The sequence below is a fragment of the Ahaetulla prasina genome, chromosome 3, assembly GCF_028640845.1.
Source record: "Ahaetulla prasina isolate Xishuangbanna chromosome 3, ASM2864084v1, whole genome shotgun sequence".
Taxonomy (NCBI): Eukaryota; Metazoa; Chordata; class Lepidosauria; order Squamata; family Colubridae; genus Ahaetulla; species Ahaetulla prasina.
The window spans coordinates 15,362,669-15,381,230 of record NC_080541.1 but is presented as its reverse complement, the minus strand read 5'-3'; the positions used below and the strand labels follow the sequence as shown (position 1 = coordinate 15,381,230).

At 48.0% G+C, this 18,562-nt stretch overlaps 1 protein-coding gene across 1 annotated transcript in view; it reads right to left on the bottom strand.

The window, feature by feature from the left end:
• CYRIB (CYFIP related Rac1 interactor B) overlaps positions 1 to 12,311 on the bottom strand; it is a 126,788-nt gene extending 114,477 nt beyond the window's left edge. Inside the window, exon 1 of the mRNA XM_058178498.1 lies at positions 12,086 to 12,311. The gene's annotated coding sequence lies outside the window, so the exon portion shown is untranslated. The remainder of the gene's footprint in view (positions 1 to 12,085) is intronic.
• Between the last annotated feature and the right edge of the window lie 6,251 nt (positions 12,312 to 18,562).

Genomic DNA, 18,562 nt, shown 5'->3' with positions numbered 1-18,562 from the left:
GATCACAAGCTTCCTAACAAACAGGAAGCAGCAGGTGAATCTAAGCAAGATCACATCAAATACCTCTACAATTAGCACAGGGCCCCCCAAGGCTGTGTGCTCTCCCCACTTCTCTTCTCTCTGTATACCAATGACTGCATCTCCAACGATCCATCTGTCAAGCTACTGAAGTTCGCAGATGACACAACAGTGATTGGTCTCATTCAAGACAATGACGAATCCGCATATAGACGAGAGGTTGAATGACTAGCCTTGTGGTGCAACCAAAACAATCTGGAACTGAACACGCTCAAAACCGTAGAAATGGTGGTAGACTTTAGGAGAAACCTTTCCATACTTCCACCTCTCACAATACTAGACAACACAGTATCAACAGTAGAAACCTTTAAATTTCTAGGTTCTATCATATCGCAAGATCTAAAATGGACAGCTAACATCAAAAACATCATCAAAAAAGGACAACAAAGAATGTTCTTTCTGCGCCAACTCAGTAAGCTCAAACTGCCCAAGGAGCTGCTGTGTTGTGTCTTGTCCGCTCTCACCGCAGCCGGGGTCTGCTTATCTGCTCCCGAACACGGAGGAATGTATGCCTCCCGGCCCCAGTCCTGGTTCCATGCCCAGACAAGCTGCAGAGGAGGGGGCACCTCCCGGTCCCAGCCCTGGCTCCATGCCCAAGCAGGCTGCAGAGGAGGGAGCATCCCCCGGCCCCAGCCCTGGCTCCATGCCCAGGCAAACGGAGCAGCTAGACCCCTCCCCCTCCTCCACAGCATGTGAGCCTGAGGAAAGTTTACTTCCAACAGCTGCTGATTGGAGTGACCCTCGCATCAGAAGAATGGATAGGCGGAGGCAACAGAAGGAAGGGAGGGGCTGGCCTTAATGAGTGCTGAGTCATGGAGCCACACCCCATGGCCTATATAAAGGATCTGCTTTCTGGCAGTCTCTGAGTCAGGCAAAATCGAACTTATCTTGCTGAAGTCACTTACTGGTCTCCTGCCTGCTCTGAGGACTTTGCTAGGACTTTGGGCAGAGCTGCAGAGGCAAGCCTGATTCGGATTTCCCTGACCCGGCCGTCAGCGGAGGAGTGGGACACGACATGCTGATTCAGTTCTACAGAGGAATTATTGAGTCTGTCATTTGCACCTCTATAACTGTCTGGTTCAGTTCTGCAACCCAACAAGAAAAACACAGACTTCAGAGGATAATTAGAACTGCAGAAAAAATATTTGCTACCAACCTGCCTTCCATTGAGGACCTGTATACTGCACGTATCAAGAAGTGGGCCGTGAAAATATTTACAGATCCCTCACATCCAGGACATAAACTGTTGCAACTCCTACCCTCAAAACGACGCTATAGAGCACTGCACACCAGAACAACTAGACACAAGAACAGTTTTGTCGCTAGCCTTTGTTCATTGTGAGCCTTAGCTTTCCTCACTTCATCTTTACAGGCTCGGGCTGTTGCTGATATTCTGCCTTAGTTATTTGCCCTCTTTCCACTTTTTATATTTGTCCTTTTGTCTTTCAATTTGTCAGATAGTTCTTTATGCATCCATGCTGGTTTCTTTTGTGATCTACTATTTTCTTCTTCATTGGTATTGTGTTAGACTGTGCTTTTATAATCTCACTTTTCAAAATTTCCCAAGCTTCTTGAGCTGTTTTCCCCCTGAGGATTCTCATCCATTGAATCCTTCTCAAGATCTCTCTAAGTTTATTGAAATTAGCTCTCTTAAAGTCCAAGACTCTAGTTTGACTTTGTTCTACTACTTGTATTTGCTTAATGTTGAATTCCAATATTGCGTGGTCACTTGCCCCCAAGGTTCCTGTAGCTTCAACACCTTCTATCATTTCATCTCTGTTAGTGAGAATTAAGTCCAATATGGCTGACCCCCTTGTCGCCTTCTCTATTTTTTGGGAAACAAAGTTGTCTGCTAGGTTTGTTAGGAACCTGTTGGATTTTCCACTTGGTGCAGAGTTTGTTTCCCAGTTGATCTCCATTCCCTCCCCACTCCTGGGGGAAGGATATTGCCAAATCTCCATTCCCACCCCGCTCCTGGGGCCAGCCAGTGGCGGCATTTGCCGGTTCTCCGAACTATTCAAAATTTCCGCTGCCGGTTCTCCAGAACTTGGTCAGGACCTGCTGGATTTCACCCCTGTGCTGCAACTGTCGTGAAGTGTGAAAAACGGTCATAAGTCACTTCTTCCTGTGCTGTTGTAACTTCAAACAGTCACTAAATGAACTGTTTTAAGTAGAGGAATACCTGTATTTTGCCACAGAAACCCGAATGGTGCCAACAGAGAAGAATATTTGTAGCTCACAGTTGAACTGCGTTAAGTTCATGTTCTCTGAGCTTGGTGGTTTTTTTGAAGATGTTTCATTACCCAAGTGCAGGGGTCTGCAAACTTGGCTCTTTTAAGACTTGTGGACTTCAACTCCCAGAGTTCCTCAGCAAGCTTTGCTGACAGTAACACAGTAACAACAAACCTTGGTTTACACCTAAACTTAAGCAGCTACGACATTCCAAAGAGGAAGCCTACAGAAAAGGTGATAAAATGCTGTACAATCAGGCCAGAAATGCATTAACAAGGGAGATAAGAGCAGCAAAAAGAAGCTACTCTGAAAAGCTAAAGAATCAGTTTTCAGCAAATGAACCAGCAAACATGTGGAAAACTCTTAAAAATATCACCGGCTATGGCAAACCTCCTTCCCAGGCTGAAGGTAATCAACAACTGGCAGATGACCTGAATGAGTTTTACTGCAGGTTTGAAAGGAAACTACAGCCACCTATCTCCACAACCCCCATCTCAGACACATCAACAACAGCCAAGCCTCCTACAACTGACCCCATTTCATTGGGTTCACAACCCCTAGTGATCACAGAAAAGGAAGTGCAGGACCTATTTCACAGACAAAAGCCAGGAAAAGCTCCAGGCCCAGACAAGATAACTCCTTCTTGCTTAAAAGTCTGTGCTGACCAATTGGCCCCCATCTTCACCCATATTTTCAATAAATCATTAGAGATGTGTTATGTTCCTTCTTGCTTCAAACGCTCTACCATCATCCCAGTGCCGAAGAAGCCCACCATCAAGGAACTGAATGACTACAGACCAGTTGCTTTAACATCTGTAGTCATGAAAACCTTTGAAAGGCTAGTGCTTTCCTACCTGAAAACCATCACGGATCCGCAGTTAGACCCCTTGCAATTTGCATACCGAGCAAATAGATCAACAGATGATGCTGTTAATATGGCTCTGCACTACATCCTACAACATCTTGAGTCTCCAAAGACCTATTCTATTCTATTCTATTCTTGCAAGGCTCCAGTGATGAAGCTCCCACAACTTCCAAAGGCAACTTCTGTTCCACTGATTGATTGTTCTCACTGTCAGAAATTTTCTCCTTATTTCTAGGTTGAATCTCTCCTTGTTCAGTTTCTATCCATTATTCCTTGTCCGGCCTTTAAGTGCTTTGGAAAATAACTTGACCCCCCTCCTCTCTGTGGCAGCCCCTCAAATATTGGAAGACTGCTATCCTGTCTCCCCTGGTCCTTCTCTTCACTAGACTAGCCATGCCCAGTTCCTGTAACCCTTCCCTGTATGTTTTAGCTTCCGGTCCCCTAATCCTCTTGGTTGCTCTTCTCTGCACTTTTTCTAGTCTCCACATCTTTTTTATAATGTGGTGACCAAAACTGGATGCAGTACTCTAGGTGTGGTTTTACTAAGGCTTGATAGAGTGGCATGAGTACCTCACTTGATCTTGGTTGTATCCCTCTGTTAATGCAATTTAGGATTGCGTTGGCTTTTTGGGTTGCCACCGCACCCTGTTGGCTCATATTTAATATGTTGTCCACTAAGATCCCTCTCACAGTTACACTACACTACATCCTACAACATCTTGAGTCTCCAAAGACCTATGCAAAGGTCCTCTTTGTAGACTTTAGTTCAGCATTCAATACCATCATTCCAGACACTCTTCTAACTAAGCTAAACCAGCTACAGGTACCGGAACAGACTTGTAAGTGGATCACAAGCTTCCTAACAAACAGGAAGCAGCAAGTGAAGCTAAGCAAGATCACATCAAATACCTCTACAATTAGCACAGGTGCCCCCCAGGGCTGTGTGCTCTCCCCACTTCTCTTCTCTCTGTATACCAATGACTGCATCTCCAACGATCCATCTGTCAAGTTACTGAAGTTCGCAGATGACACAACAGTGATTGGTCTCATTCGAGACAATGACGAATCCACATATAGACAAGAGGTCAAACAACTAGCCTTGTGGTGCAACCAAAACAATCTGGAACTGAACACGCTCAAAACCGTAGAAATGGTGGTAGACTTTAGGAGAAACCCTTCCATACTTCCACCTCTCACAATACTAGACAACACAGTATCAACAGTAGAAACCTTTAAATTTCTAGGTTGAATCTCTCCTTGTTCAGTTTCTATCCATAATTCCTTGTCCGGCCTTTAGGTGCTTTGGAAAATAACTTGACCCCCTTCCTCTCTGTGGCAGCCCCTCAAATATTGGAAGACTGCTATCCTGTCTCCCCTGGTCCTTCTCTTCACTAGACTAGCCATGCCCAGTTCCTGTAACCCTTCCCTGTATGTTTTAGCTTCCGGTCCCCTAATCCTCTTGGTTGCTCTTCTCTGCACTTTTTCTAGAGTCTCCACATCTTTTTTTATAATGTGGTGACCAAAACTGGATGCAGTACTCTAGGTGTGGTTTTACTAAGGCTTGATAGAGTGGCATGAGTACCTCACTTGATCTTGGTTGTATCCCTCTGTTAATGCAATTTAGGATTGCGTTGGCTTTTTGGGTTGCCACCGCACCCTGTTGGCTCATATTTAATATGTTGTCCACTAAGATCCCTCTCACAGTTACACTACACTACATCCTACAACATCTTGAGTCTCCAAAGACCTATGCAAGGGTCCTCTTTGTAGACTTTAGTTCAGCATTCAATACCATCATTCCAGACACTCTTCTAACTAAGCTAAACCAGCTACAGGTACCAGAACAGACTTGTAAGTGGATCACAAGCTTCCTAACAAACAGGAAGCAGCAGGTGAAGCTAAGCAAGATCACATCAAATACCTGTACAATTAGCACAGGGACCCCCCAAGGCTGTGTGCTCTCCCCACTTCTCTTCTCTCTGTATACCAATGACTGCATCTCCAACAATCCATCTGTCAAGCTACTGAAGTTCGCAGATGACACAAGAGTGATTGGTCTCATTCAAGACAATGACGAATCCACATATAGACGAGAGGTCAAACAACTAGCCTTGTGGTATGACCATAACAATCTGGAACTGAACACGCTCAAAACCGTAGAAATGGTGGTAGACTTTAGGAGAAACCTTTCCATACTTCCACCTCTCACAATACTAGACAACACAGTATCAACAGTAGAAACCTTTAAATTTCTAGGTTCTATCATATCGCAAGATCTAAAATGGACAGCTAACATCAAAAACATCATCAAAAAAGGACAACAAAGAATGTTCTTTCTGCGCCAACTGTTGTGTCTTGTCCGCTCTCACAGCAGCCGGGGCCTTCTTATCTGCTCCCGAACACGGAGGAATGTATGCCTCCCGGCCCCAGTCCTGGCTCCATGCCCAGACAAGCTGAAGAGGAGGGGGCACCTCCCGGTCCCAGCCCTGGCTCCATGCCCAAGCAGGCTGCAGAGGAGGGAGCATCCCCCGGCCCCAGCCCTGGCTCCATGCCCAGGCAAACGGAGCAGCTAGACCCCTCCCCCTCCTCCACAGCATGTGAGCCGGAGGAAAGTTTATTTCCAACAGCTGCTGATTGGAGTGACCCTCGCAACAGAAGACTGGATAGGCGGAGGCAACAGAAGGAAGGGAGGGGCAGGCCTTAATGAGTGCTGAGTCATGGAGCCACACCCTATGGCCTATATAAAGGATCTGCTTTCTGGCAGTCTCTGAGTCAGGCAAAGTCGAACTTATCTTGCTGAAGTCACTTACTGGTCTCCTGCCTGCTCTGAGGACTTTGCTAGGACTTTGGGCAGAGCTGCAGAGGCAAGCCTGATTCGGATTTCCCTGACCCGGCTGTCAGCGGAGGAGTGGGACACGACACCAACTCAGTAAGCTCAAACTGCCCAAGGAGCTGCTGATTCAGTTCTACAGAGGAATTATTGAGTCTGTCATTTGCACCTCTATAACTGTCTGGTTCGGTTCTGCAACCCAACAAGAAAGACACAGACTTCAGAGGATAATTAGAACTGCAGAAAAAATATTTGCTAGCAACCTGCCTTCCATTAAGGACCTGTATTCTGCACGAATCAAGAAGAGGGCCGTGAAATTATTTACAGATCCGTCACATCCAGGACATAAACTGTTGCAACTCCTACCCTCAAAACGACGCTATAGAACACTGCACACCAGAACAACTAGACACAAGAACAGTTTTTTCCCGAAGGCCATCACTCGGCTAAACAAATAATTCCCTCAACACTGTCAGACTATTTACCGAATCTGCACTACTATTAATCGTTTCATAGTTCCCATCACCAATCTCTTTCCACTTATGACTGTATGACTGTAACTTTGTTGCTGGCAATCCTTATGATTTATATTGATATATTGACCATCATTTGTGTTGTAAATGTTGCACCTTGATGAACGTATCTTTTCTTTTATGTACACTGAGAGCATATGCACCAAGACAAATTCCTTGTGTGTCCAATCACACTTGGCCAATAAAAAATTTTTATATTTCTATATTTCTATTGAGCTTGGTTTCACCCAGTCCATATGGGTACTTTTGGTTTTTCTTGCCTATGTGTACCACTTTATTTTTCTCTAGATTGAATTTCATTTTGTTAGATAGGGCCCATCATCATCAATGCCAACAACTGTTGATATTATCTAGTTAGGTAATGAAATATCTGCAAGAATATAACCAAGCTCAGAGAGCACCAAGGACTCCAAGCCCCAATTGGCTAAATCCAACCTCCCTGCCTAGGCCAAAACCAAACAAATCACATTATATCTTAGGGCGCTATATATGAAGCCAGCCAGTGTCAATTACCATTCGCAGGTTGTGTTCCCTTTTAGAGCTGAAATACACCTTTTTATTATTATTATTATTTGCATTTATATTCCGCTCTTCTCCGAAGACTCAGGGTGGCTTACACTGTGTCAAGCAATAGTCTTCATCCATTTGTATATTTATACACAAAGTCAACTTATTGCCCCCAACAATCTGAGTCCTCATTTTACTCACCTTATAAAGGATGGAAGGCTGAGTCAACCTTGGGCCTGGTGGGATTAGAACCTGCAGTAATTGCAGGCAGCTGTGTTAATAACAGACTGTCTTACCAGCCTGAACCACCAGAGGCCCTACAGAAAATGCATTTGTCCCCAGTTCCCTCAGCTTTCAGAAAGGTTGATATAAAGTCCACAAGAGTCATGCTAAGTACTTTTTTCTCTCTCTCCATTGTCTTCAAGCCTCTTTTAGTTCCTCGGCCTTAAAGTCTTAACTTTCCTTACTGAACCAGCCCCGCTCATTCAGCAAAATCTTGAGCTCTACCGAACACACCCCTTATCAGACTAATCTGTTGAGAAAAAGGAGTCACAGATTGTGTTTTCCACCCCATTCCTCACGACCGCAAACAAGGGCAGAGAGGTTTTGGTGCTGGAATGTGGTCGTAAGTCTAAATTGGTCTGTGTGTTTTTTTTTAAACAAGGCAACTTTAAGACATATGGACTTCAACTCCCAGAATTTCCCAGCCAGCCATGTTGCAGGAACCTTGTACCTTGATGAACGTATCTTTTCTTTTATGTACACTGAGAGCATATGCACCAAGACAAATTCCTTGTGTGTCCAATCACACTTGGCCAATAAAAATTCTATTCTATCTATTCTATTCTATTCTATGACGTCAGGGAGTCAGGAGACCAGTCCATGTATCTCCAGAACTGCCTGTGTTTGCCCCATTAAAACTAGGTTATTCTTTTATAGTACATGCAGATTGTCTGCTCGTAGCAAGGAAGATAGCCTGAAAATTTGGTCTATTTTGGCCAATAGACAGAGTCTTGGCAACAGACTCATATTTACAACTGATAATTGACTCACACTTATGACGGTTGCCATGTCCTGGGGTCACAGGATCCCCTTTTGCGACCTTCTGACAAGCAACGTCAACGGGGAAGCCAGGTTCAGTTTTAACAACCGGGTTACTAACTTAACAACTGCGGTCATTCTAAGGGAAAAACCTAACCTTGTACTTAAAATGAAACTAATTTACAAGAACTTCTTCACTTACAATCAGTCACTTAGTAACAGTTCCCAGTTATGACCTGAAAAAAGGGACTTAAAACCCAGATTCGAAGAGATGACCAGGTATGCTGTTCCTTAGTAGAGAAAGGTAATTGATAGCGAAAGATTAAAGTTGAGTGAAAAGTGTAGTGTTTTTTCATACAGGAAGTGCTTTTGAATCCTTTCGTTATGGCTTCATCACTTTTTCCCAGTAGAAAAATCACTTAACATGATTTCTTGAACTCTTGGGGATTCTTGCCTAACCGATTCCAGTCCTGATGAAAATATATATTTATGTCAAAAAATCTAGACAGATATTGAACCAGGGGTGAAATCCAGCAGGTTCTGACAGGTTCTGGAGAACTGGTAGTGGAACTTTTGAGTAGTTCAGAGAACGGACAAATACCACCTCTGGCTGGCCCCCGAGTAGGGTGGGAATGGAGATTTTGCAATATCCTTCCTCCAGGAGTGGGGAAGGAATGGAGATTTTGCAGTATCCTTCCCCTGGAGTGGGGTGGGAAGGGAGATTTTGCAATATCCTTCTCCCAGGAGTGGGGAGGGAATGGAGATTTTGCAGTATTCTTCCCCCAGGAGTGGGGAGGGAATGGGGATTTTGCAGTATCCTTCCCCCAGGAGTGGGGAGGGAATGGGGATTTTGCAGTATCCTTCCCCCAGGAGTGGGGTGGGAATGGAGATTTTGCAATATCCTTCCCCCAGGAGTGGGGAGGGAATGGAGATTTTGCAGTATCCTTCCTCTGCCACGCCCACCAAACAAAACAAAACCACGCCCACCAAGCCACACCCACCAAGGAACACCATGCCACGCCCACAGAACCGATAGCAAACAAAATTGGATTTCACCACTGTATCAAAGTGTATTGCCTTTGTAATAAGTCTGGTTGCACTTGGCCCAAACCTTGACTCACAGCATTTGTTTAGTGACCATTTGAAGTTCCAAGGGCACTGAAAAAAAGTGACTTACAGCCAATCCTCACACTTACAGCATCCCCATGGTCACGTGATCAAAATTCAGCTGCTTCAGAACTGACATGGGTTTACGGTGGCTGCAATGTCCTGGGTTAGCTTCCGACAAGCAAAGTCAATGGGAGAAGCCTGCTTGGCTTTTTACAAGCATGTGGTTCGTTTAACGACCGTTTTGCAAAAAAGAGGCCGTACAATAGGCCCAGCTCTCTTTAACAACCGCTTGTTAACGCAGAATTTCCTGCTCCCCATTGTGGTTGTAAGTCAAGGACTACTCGTAAGCAGCTGTAGTCTGTATCTCTACAAAAATTCTTACTTACTAAAATGAGGACCCAGATTGTTGGGGGCAAATAGGCTTAGAGCAGGGGTCTCCAACCTTGGTCCCTTTAAGACTCGTGGACTTCAACCAGAGTTCCTCAGCCAGCTTTGCTTTGCTGGCTGAGGGACTCTGGGAGTTGAAGTCCACGAGTCTTAAAGGGACCAAGGTTGGAGACCCCTGGATTAGATAACCTACAAGGTCCCTTCCAACTCTGTTAATCGGTAATTCGCCATGGCCAACCCACTGTGGGCCAACTCACAAAGCTTTGCTTTGCTGGCTGAGGGACTCTGGGAGTTGAAGTCCACGAGTCTTAAAGGGACCAAGGTTGGAGACCCCTGGATTAGATAACCTACAAGGTCCCTTCCAACTCTGTTATTCGGTAATTCGCCATGGCCAACCCACTGTGGGACAACTCACAAAGCTTTGCTTTGCTGGCTGAGGGACTCTGGGAGTTGAAGTCCACGAGTCTTAAAGGGACCAAGGTTGGAGACCCCTGGCTTAGAGAGGGCTGTAAAAGCACTGTCAAGTGGTATATAAGCCCAAGTCGCTGTTGCTATTGCTACAAGCAAAGGTTGAGCACCAGAGTATCTCCATACAGTTTTCTTAGTCAAAATAATCCAAGCACTTTCTCCTTATAGGGTTTCCTTCCTGACCCCCAGGGTCGGATTAGAAGACCTCCAGGATCCCTTCCCAACTCTGTATTCGACCATTCTATCTAGCATACAGCCATCGGATGCTCTTGCGATCCTCCACCCAAATCCTAACCAGATCCCAATGCTGCTCGCTCAATCAGTAAATGTTGAGCGTACCCACCAGGGGTGAAATCCAGCAGGTTCTGACAGGTTCTGGAGAATTGGCAGCGGGAAATTTTGAGTAGTTCGGAGAACCGGCAAATACCAACGCTGGCTGGCCCCAGAGTGGGGTGGGAATGGAGATTTTGCAATATCCTTCCCTTGGAATGGGGAGGGAATGGGGATTTTGCAGTATCCTTCCCCTGGAATGGGGTGGGAATGGAGATTTTGCAATATCCTACCCCCAGGAGTGGGGCAGGAATGGGGATTTTGTAGTATCCTTCCCCTGGAGTGGGGAGGGAATGGGGATTTTTCAGTATCCTTCCTCTGGAGAGGGGAGGGAATGGGGATTTTTCAGTATCCTTCCTCTGGAGAGGGGAGGGAATGGAGATTTTTGCAATATCCTTCCCCAAGGAATGGGGTGGGAATGGAGATTTTGCAGTATCCTTCCCCTGTCACGCCCACCAAGCCACGCCACGCCCACCAAGCCACGCCCACAGAACCGGTAGTAAAAAAAATGGATTTGACCACTGATAGCCACCCTCCAACCCACCCTTTTCTCCGTTCCAGGCATCTTTTCCCTCCCTAACTACAGGGCGCTCGATTCACCCAACCCCCGAGACCAGCAAAGCGGCGGCCGCGGCGGCGTCTTGCCTTGCGTGGCTTTGGGCTTTGTCACGTTCAAGCAACCCAAAGGCATCCCGCAACCGATTCTACACGCACCGGATCCGATTGCTGAACCGGGGAAGGGCGGGGGGGACGCCGATAAAATCAGAAGAACCCCCCTCCTGCAGGTTTACCCCCAAATTTCCCCCAGATCCTCTTCCTTGGGCGATGGGGATCCTTCCTCCCCCCACTCCCACCCAAAACCAGATCTCCGAGAGATTTCCCCACACCCGGGGGGGGTGTGATGGACCCTTTCCCGGGTGGCCGTTGCGACCCCCCACCCAAAAAACAAAACCAACCCTCCTTGTCTTCATTTGCAAGGAACGAGCCGCCTTTACCCCAAAGCATCGCCCCTTGGCGCCTGGCTCCCTCCGGATCGCGGAGAAACCCACCGCCGCCCCGATCCCGGACCGGATCCCGACGACCACCGGAGCCCCCCCAACCCAACCCAACCCCACCGCGTGTGGAGCGCGAGGCAGACGGGCGACGGTTCCCTTCTTACTCCGCCCCGCCAGCGGCGCGCAAAAGGGGGGATCGGAGCGGAGCGAGGCGCGGGGATCGGGCTGGTGGAGCGCATGGCCAGGCGGGCAAAAACGGACAGCCAGCCAGCCTCCGAGCTCCATTCAAAAGAGCCGGGCTTTCCCTCCAGAAGCGGGATCGGACACAAAGCTAAAAGGGCTCTCGGAGCGGAGGTCCGGCTTGGAGGGCAAGACGGCTCCCCGTTGGATTCCCCACCTTTGCAGGCGCCTGGTCGCCCACTGCCCATTTCTGGATCTCTCCATCCCTCCCTCCCTTCTCTTTTCAGGAAGGCGATCGGGCATAAAAAAAACACACCCCACAAATATTAAAATCAAATAAAATCAAGCAAGAGGGAGCTCCCGACAGGCATAAACTCCCATCCCCGCCTCCACCCCACTGCAGTGGGTTTCCTCCAGGGGCGTCCTCAGCCCCCACCCACCCACCCACCCTCCCTCCAAAGCCATAGGATTGGAAGCCCCTCGATCGGATCTGCACCGGATTCCAATGCCGGGGAAAGCACTCACTCACCGTTCGCTGCTGCTGGGCGTCGAGATCCCTCGCACCAGGTTCGGGGGGGCAAAAAAAGCAGGCGGGCTATTACTGGAGATCCCCCCCACCGCCACACACACACACACACACAGCCACCAGCCACAGGAGGGAGGGGGAAAAAAAAACACCAAACCAAAATGCAAAAAGAGAGAGAGAGAGAAAAAGGGAACCAGATTCCTGCAGCCTCTTGCGAAGGCAAGCGGAGCTTCCGGGTTGGTCGACGACCGAACGTCACTTTGCTACAGGTTTACGAGGAAGAGGTGGCGGCGGCGGCGGCGGCGAGTAGCAGGCGCGCGCGGGAGACAGCTATAAAAGGAAGGGATCGGGGAAAGGAGGGAGGGCGGAAAAGAAAATGGGGAGGGGGAGAGGGAGGGAAAGAAAGAAAGAAAGAAAGAAAGAAAGAAAGAAAGAAAGAAAGAAAGAAAGAAAGAAAGAAAGGAGGGAGGGAGGGAGGGAGGGAGGGAGGAAAGACAGGCAGACAAACAGAAAGAGAGGGAAGGAGAGAAAGAAAGAGAAAAGGAAAAGGAAGGAAAGAAAGAAAGAGACAGACAGAAAGAGAGAGAAGAAAGAAAGAAAGAAAAGGGAGAGAGAGAGAGAGAACGAAAGAAAAAGAAGGGAGGAAAGACAGACAGAAAGAGAGAGAGGGAGAGAAAAAGAAAGAAAAAGAAAGAAAGAAAGAAAGAAAAGAAAGAAAGAAAGAAAGAAGGGAGGGAGGAAAGACAGACAGACAGACAAACAGAAAGAGAGGGAAGGAGAGAAAGAAAGAAAAAAGGAAAAGGAAGGAAAGAAAGAGACAAACAGAAAGAGAAAGAAAGAGAAAGAAAGAAAAAGAAAGAAAAAGGAGAGAGAGAGAGAGAGAGAGAATGAAAGAAAAAGAAGGGAGGAAAGACAGACAGAAAGAGAGAGAGGGAGAGAAAAAGAAAGAAAGAAAGAAAGAAAAGACAGAGAGAGAAAGGAAGAGCGAGAGAAAGAAAGAAAAGGAAGGAAGGAAAGACAGTCAGAAAAAAGAGAAAGAAAGAAAGAAAGAAAAGACAGAGAGAGAGAAAGGGAGAGATTTTACAGTATCCTTCCACTGCCACGCCCATGAAGCCATGCCACACCCACCAAGCCACACCCACAGAACCGGTAGTAAAAAAATTTGAAACCCACCCCTGTTCTGATGAATGAATTCATGATTTTGCCAACACAGGTTTAATGAGTTGTATGTGAACCCAAGTAGTTCGTTCATCCAGCTCCTGCATCTTCCCTGGGCAGCAAAGGTGACTAATAAGGATTGTGTGGGACACGACAAGTCCACTTCACAACTTGTTTTCCTCGTTAACTTCTGGGAGGAGCTTCATGGTATCCGAAGCAGAACATCCAGCTTCAGTCACAGTTTTGTTCCATATAGCGTCAACCTTATGAACTCTCAACTTTCCTCTTTCCGCTATGTATTCAAAATGGACAGTGATTAATACGTGTGTGTGTGTGTGTGTGTGTGTGTGTATGCGGATGGACGGATGCAGATATATATTTATGTATGTATATAGTATATATATTATCTACCGTATTTTTCAGAGTATAAGATGCTCCGGAGTATAAGACGCACATTAGTTTTTGGGGAGGAAAACAAGAAAAAAAAAATTCTGCCTACCAGCAACCATTGGTGTTCATCTGGCTAGCATCCTTGCCAACAGCCTGGTCAGCTTTAGCACATTATCGCAACCTGATTCAGCCCGAGCAGCTGATTGGCGGGTGGATTGGCCTCCCGGAATATCCCCAATCAGCTGTTCCAGGCTGCAGGGATTACCACAGACCATCGCTGCCTCCGCATGGCCCGTTTTTGGCCTCCGCGCGCTGCATTTCCGCACACCTCATTCTTGGCATCTACGCATTGCGTTTTTGGGTGGCCTGAAAATGTGATGCGCAGAGGCCAAAAACGGGATGTGCAGAGGCCAAAAATGGAGTATGCGGAGGCTGAAAAGGGCGGGAGCTTTGGACCGCATCGTGCCTATGCGGCCTCTGACCCGGCGCTGCTCTCGACTGGCACCTTGGTTTACTGAGGAGCTGAGAGAGATGAAGCACCGGAAAAGACGCCTAGAGAGCGCTTGGAGAGCCAGCCGTTCCGAATCTGACCGAACACTAGTGCGGTCACATATTCAGGCCTATCTAGTGGCAATAGGGATGGCGAAGCATGAATACTTTGCCGCCCTTATAGCATCGGCAGATAACCGCCCAGCCGCCCTGTTTAGGGTGACGCGCTCCCTTCTGTTTCAGGGGGCGCGGGAGGACCCCTTACATGGTCGAGCTGAGGAATTTGGAAGTTATCTGCACAATAAAATCGCTCAGATTCGGGACGGGTTGGACACTGATTGGGTGGATCTAGGCGGGATGACGCAGGCACGTCTTGAGAACATTGTTTGGGCTGAGTTTGACTCTGTGACTCCCGATGACATGGACAGGATACTGGGGAGGCTGAATGCCACCACATGTTTATTGGACCCGTGTCCCTCCTGGCTGGTACTGGCCACCCAGGAGGTTACACGAGGCTGGCTCCAGAGAATTACGAGCGCTTCTTTGATGGAGGGAGTCTTCCCTGCCGCCTTGAAAGAGGCGGTGGTGAGGCCCCTCCTCAAGAAGCCCTCCCTGGACCCAGCTATCTTGGCTAATTATCGTCCGGTCTCCAACCTTCGCTTTCTGGCGAAGGTTGTTGAGAGTGTGGTGGCTTGGCAGCTCCCCCGGTACCTGGAGGAAACTGTTTATCTAGACCCGTGCCAGTCCGGCTTCAGGCCTGGGTACAGCACAGAGACGGCTTTGGTCGCGTTGGTTGATGATCTCTGGAGGACACGGGACAGAGGTTGCTCCTCTGTTCTTGTCCTGTTAGATTTGTCAGCGGCGTTCAATACCATCGACCATGGTATCTTGCTGCGGCGGTTGGGGGGTTTGGGAGTGGGAGGCACCGTTTTACGGTGGTTCTCCTCCTACCTCTCCGACCGTTCGCAGACGGTGTTGACAGGAGGGCAGAGATCGACCGGTAGGCAACTCACTTGTGGGGTGCCACAGGGGTCGATTCTCTCACCCCTCCTGTTCAACATTTATATGAAGCCGCTGGGAGAGGTCATTCGTGGTTTTGGGGTGAGCTGTCAGCTGTATGCCGATGACACTCAGCTGTACATCTCTACCCCGAACCACCCCAACGAAGCTGTCAATGTCTTGAAGCCGTTCGGGTCTGGATGGGGACGAACAGGCTCCGACTCAACCCATCCAAGACGGAGTGGCTGTGGATGCCAGCAGCCCGGCACAGTCAGTTTACTCCTTTGCTGACTGTGGGGGACAAATCGTTGGCCCCCAGGGAATTGGTGCGCAATTTAGGCGTTCTCCTGGACGTACAGCTGTCTTTAGAAGATCATTTGACGGCCATCGCCAGGGGAGCTTTTTGTCAGGTTCGCCTGATTCGCCAATTGCGCCCTTTCCTGGACCGGGACTTGTTATGCACAGTCACTCATGCCCTCGTCACTTTCCGCCTGGGTTACTGCAATGCTCTCTACATGGGGCTCCCCTTGAAGAGCATCCGGAGGCTCCAACTGGTACAGAATGCGGCCGCGCGGGGGATTGAGGGAGCTCCTCGTAGCTCCCATGTAACACCTCTCCTGCGCGGGCTGCATTGGTTGCCGGTGGTCTTCCGGGTGCGCTTCAAGGTGTTGGTTATCACCTTTAAAGCACTCCATGGCATTGGACCGGGATATTTACGGGACCGCCTACTGCTGCCAGTTCCCTCCCATTGTCCGGTGCATCCAGTGCGCTCTCACAGGGAGGGCCTCCTTAGGGTGCCATCAGCCAACCAATGTCAGCTGGCGGCCCCCAGGGGAAGAGCGTTCTCTGTGGGGGCCCCGGCTCTGTGGAACAAGCTGCCGGTGGGACTCCGTCTTCTCCCTGATCTTCGGACCTTTAAACGCGAGCTCAAGACTTTCTTTTTCCACCAAGCGGGGCTGGCCTGATTGATTGATTTTAATAATTAGGGATTTTAGTGGGTTTTTAACAGGGGTTTTATCTTTGTTATGGTATTTTAAATGGTTTTTTGTATTATTGTTGTTTTATTTGCTGTACACCGCCCTGAGTCTTCGGAGAAGGGCGGTATAAAAATGTGAATAATAAATAAATAAATAAATAAAAATGCGATGCGCAGATTACAAAAACAGGATGTGCAGAAGAGATGGCGATCGGTGGTGATGTGCTGTGGCAATCCCTGCAGCCTGGAACAGGTCTAAAATGGAGCATTTGGAGGCCAGAAATGTGATGCGTAGAGACCCTCTTTTAGGGGGGAAAAGTGTGTCTTATACTCCGAAAAATACGGTATGTGTTTGGGTAGATATATACTTTCTCTTCAGAGAATCAAGATTTTCATTTTTAATGTGGGCCAGTATGCTCACATAAAAAAAGGACAACAAAAGTTATTTCGTCTCATCTCATCTCATCCCATCTCATCTTATCATCATCAAGAAGGAACAGCATAGGCAGTAAATAGGATTCCGGTCCTGGATTGGGAAGGAGGGATCTCTACATGCTGGAGGGCCTTAGGGCCCTCTGCTCTGTCCGCTTCTTTTGAACATTTGCACTAAATGACTGGCGAGGTCATTAGCTGCCATGAGATCTGGTATCCTCAGTAAGTTGATGCTACCCAGTTAAGACATCTTGGCCTCTGGCAAGAAGCAGGCAGCGCAGCTCAAGTGCGGAGCCAGTGTCTGGATGCTGCCAGGATCTGGATGGGGAGAAGTAGCTCCCTCAAAGCAGAATATTATGCGTCTGGGGGTTCAGTGGAAATGTTGTGGACTCTGGTTTTCAATTTGGAGGTTCTTCCAGACTCAGAACAGATGGCAGCTTTAGTCAGATGTGGCTTCTGTGCACTTATATGTTGGGCACCTATGGCAGCCATTTTTGAATTAATCACCTCCTACTTGGTTTACTGTAACGTAAGGGTGTCCAACCTAAGGCCCTGGGGTTGGATCTGGCCCGCAGGGTGCTTAAATCAGGCCCATGGGGCCACCCTGGAAACAATGAAGGACCAGCCCTCAGAGCTCAGGAGCCCATTTTCACTGGCAGAGCACTCAGGCCGCCACAGGCGATCCCGACACGAGTGATGTTGAGCCGGCCACATCCACCTCAGCCCCCTGAGGTCAAACACCACCCTGATGCAGCCATCAATGAAATCGAGTTTGATACCCCTGCTGTAACACATTCAATATAGTGCTGCCCAGTAGTGGGCTGCAACTGGTTTAACTGTTGTAGTCCGTCAGCAGCCTAAGGAGCTGGCAACTGAGTCGGACAACGATGAGGCTGAAGTGAGGCCAGGGCCATCGGGAAGTGAGGTGCAGATTCCAGAGCCTCCAAAGACTGATAGTCGTGAGGCAGAGGAACAAGAGGAGCCTGTTTCTAATGCACGCATGAGAAGAGCTGCCAGAAGGCAAGAGCAGCTCAAGCAGAGAGGACAACTCGGGAGTAGGGCCAAGAGATGATTGGCCCCTCCAATAAGGCTTAAAACAGACCAGCAACAGCATTTGGGCTTTGCCGGAAAATAATGTTGTAGCTGCATCATCTGCTTAGTCTACGTCTTTGTTTTTGTGGCTTCTGGACCTTTGCCAGGAAGAGCCTTTGGCAGTTTGCCTAAGTGGACCAAGGTTTGTTAGATAACTGAGGAATTTGTGTTGGGAGGCATTTGTTTCACTTTGAGTTGAATGACGCTGGGAATGAAGTAATTCCCAGCTGTTTGAATAAAGTTTGTTTTTCCACGGACTGAGTTTATTACTACCTACTTGGGTCTGGGTCACAAGATTAACAACTGGTTCTGTGAGCATGGGGTTTGTGCGCATGCATGGGATTTGCCCGCGGCCGCCTAATGTGCTTGTGCACAGCATTCAAAATACAGCAATTTGAAGCTCAGCTGCTTATCTTCTAAGGCAGTCCTCGTAAGTAGAACAGCGGAGGCGTGGAAATCAGTTGTGTCGCACAAATCAGCTGAGTCAGAAAGAAGGAAATATAAGACAGGATAGAGCAGGGGCCAGTGAGCGGGGCCAGCTGATTGTTTGACCTACTGGTTCATCCGAACCGGTCTGAACCGGCAGCAGCCCACCACTGGACCTGTCTTTGAAAGCATTCAAAAGCTATAGTTAGTACAAACTCTGGTATCCCAGAAAGTGGTAGTAATATCCTGGTATATTTAGGTCACCCCGCTTTTGTTTTATTTATTAAATTTACTTGCCACCATCTCTTCCTTATGGAATCGGCACATATTGTCCTGTTGAGTTTTGGGGTGTGATCCAAAATGCAGGACCATTTTTAAGATCCTACAAGGCTCGGGATGAGGTTCTCGAAGGAGATACCTTCTCCCAAATTTACCTGCATAAACTCTTCATCAGATGGAATAGGGAACATCTATTTGGGATGGTCATGTGACAGACCTGGGACCAGTGATGGGTTTCA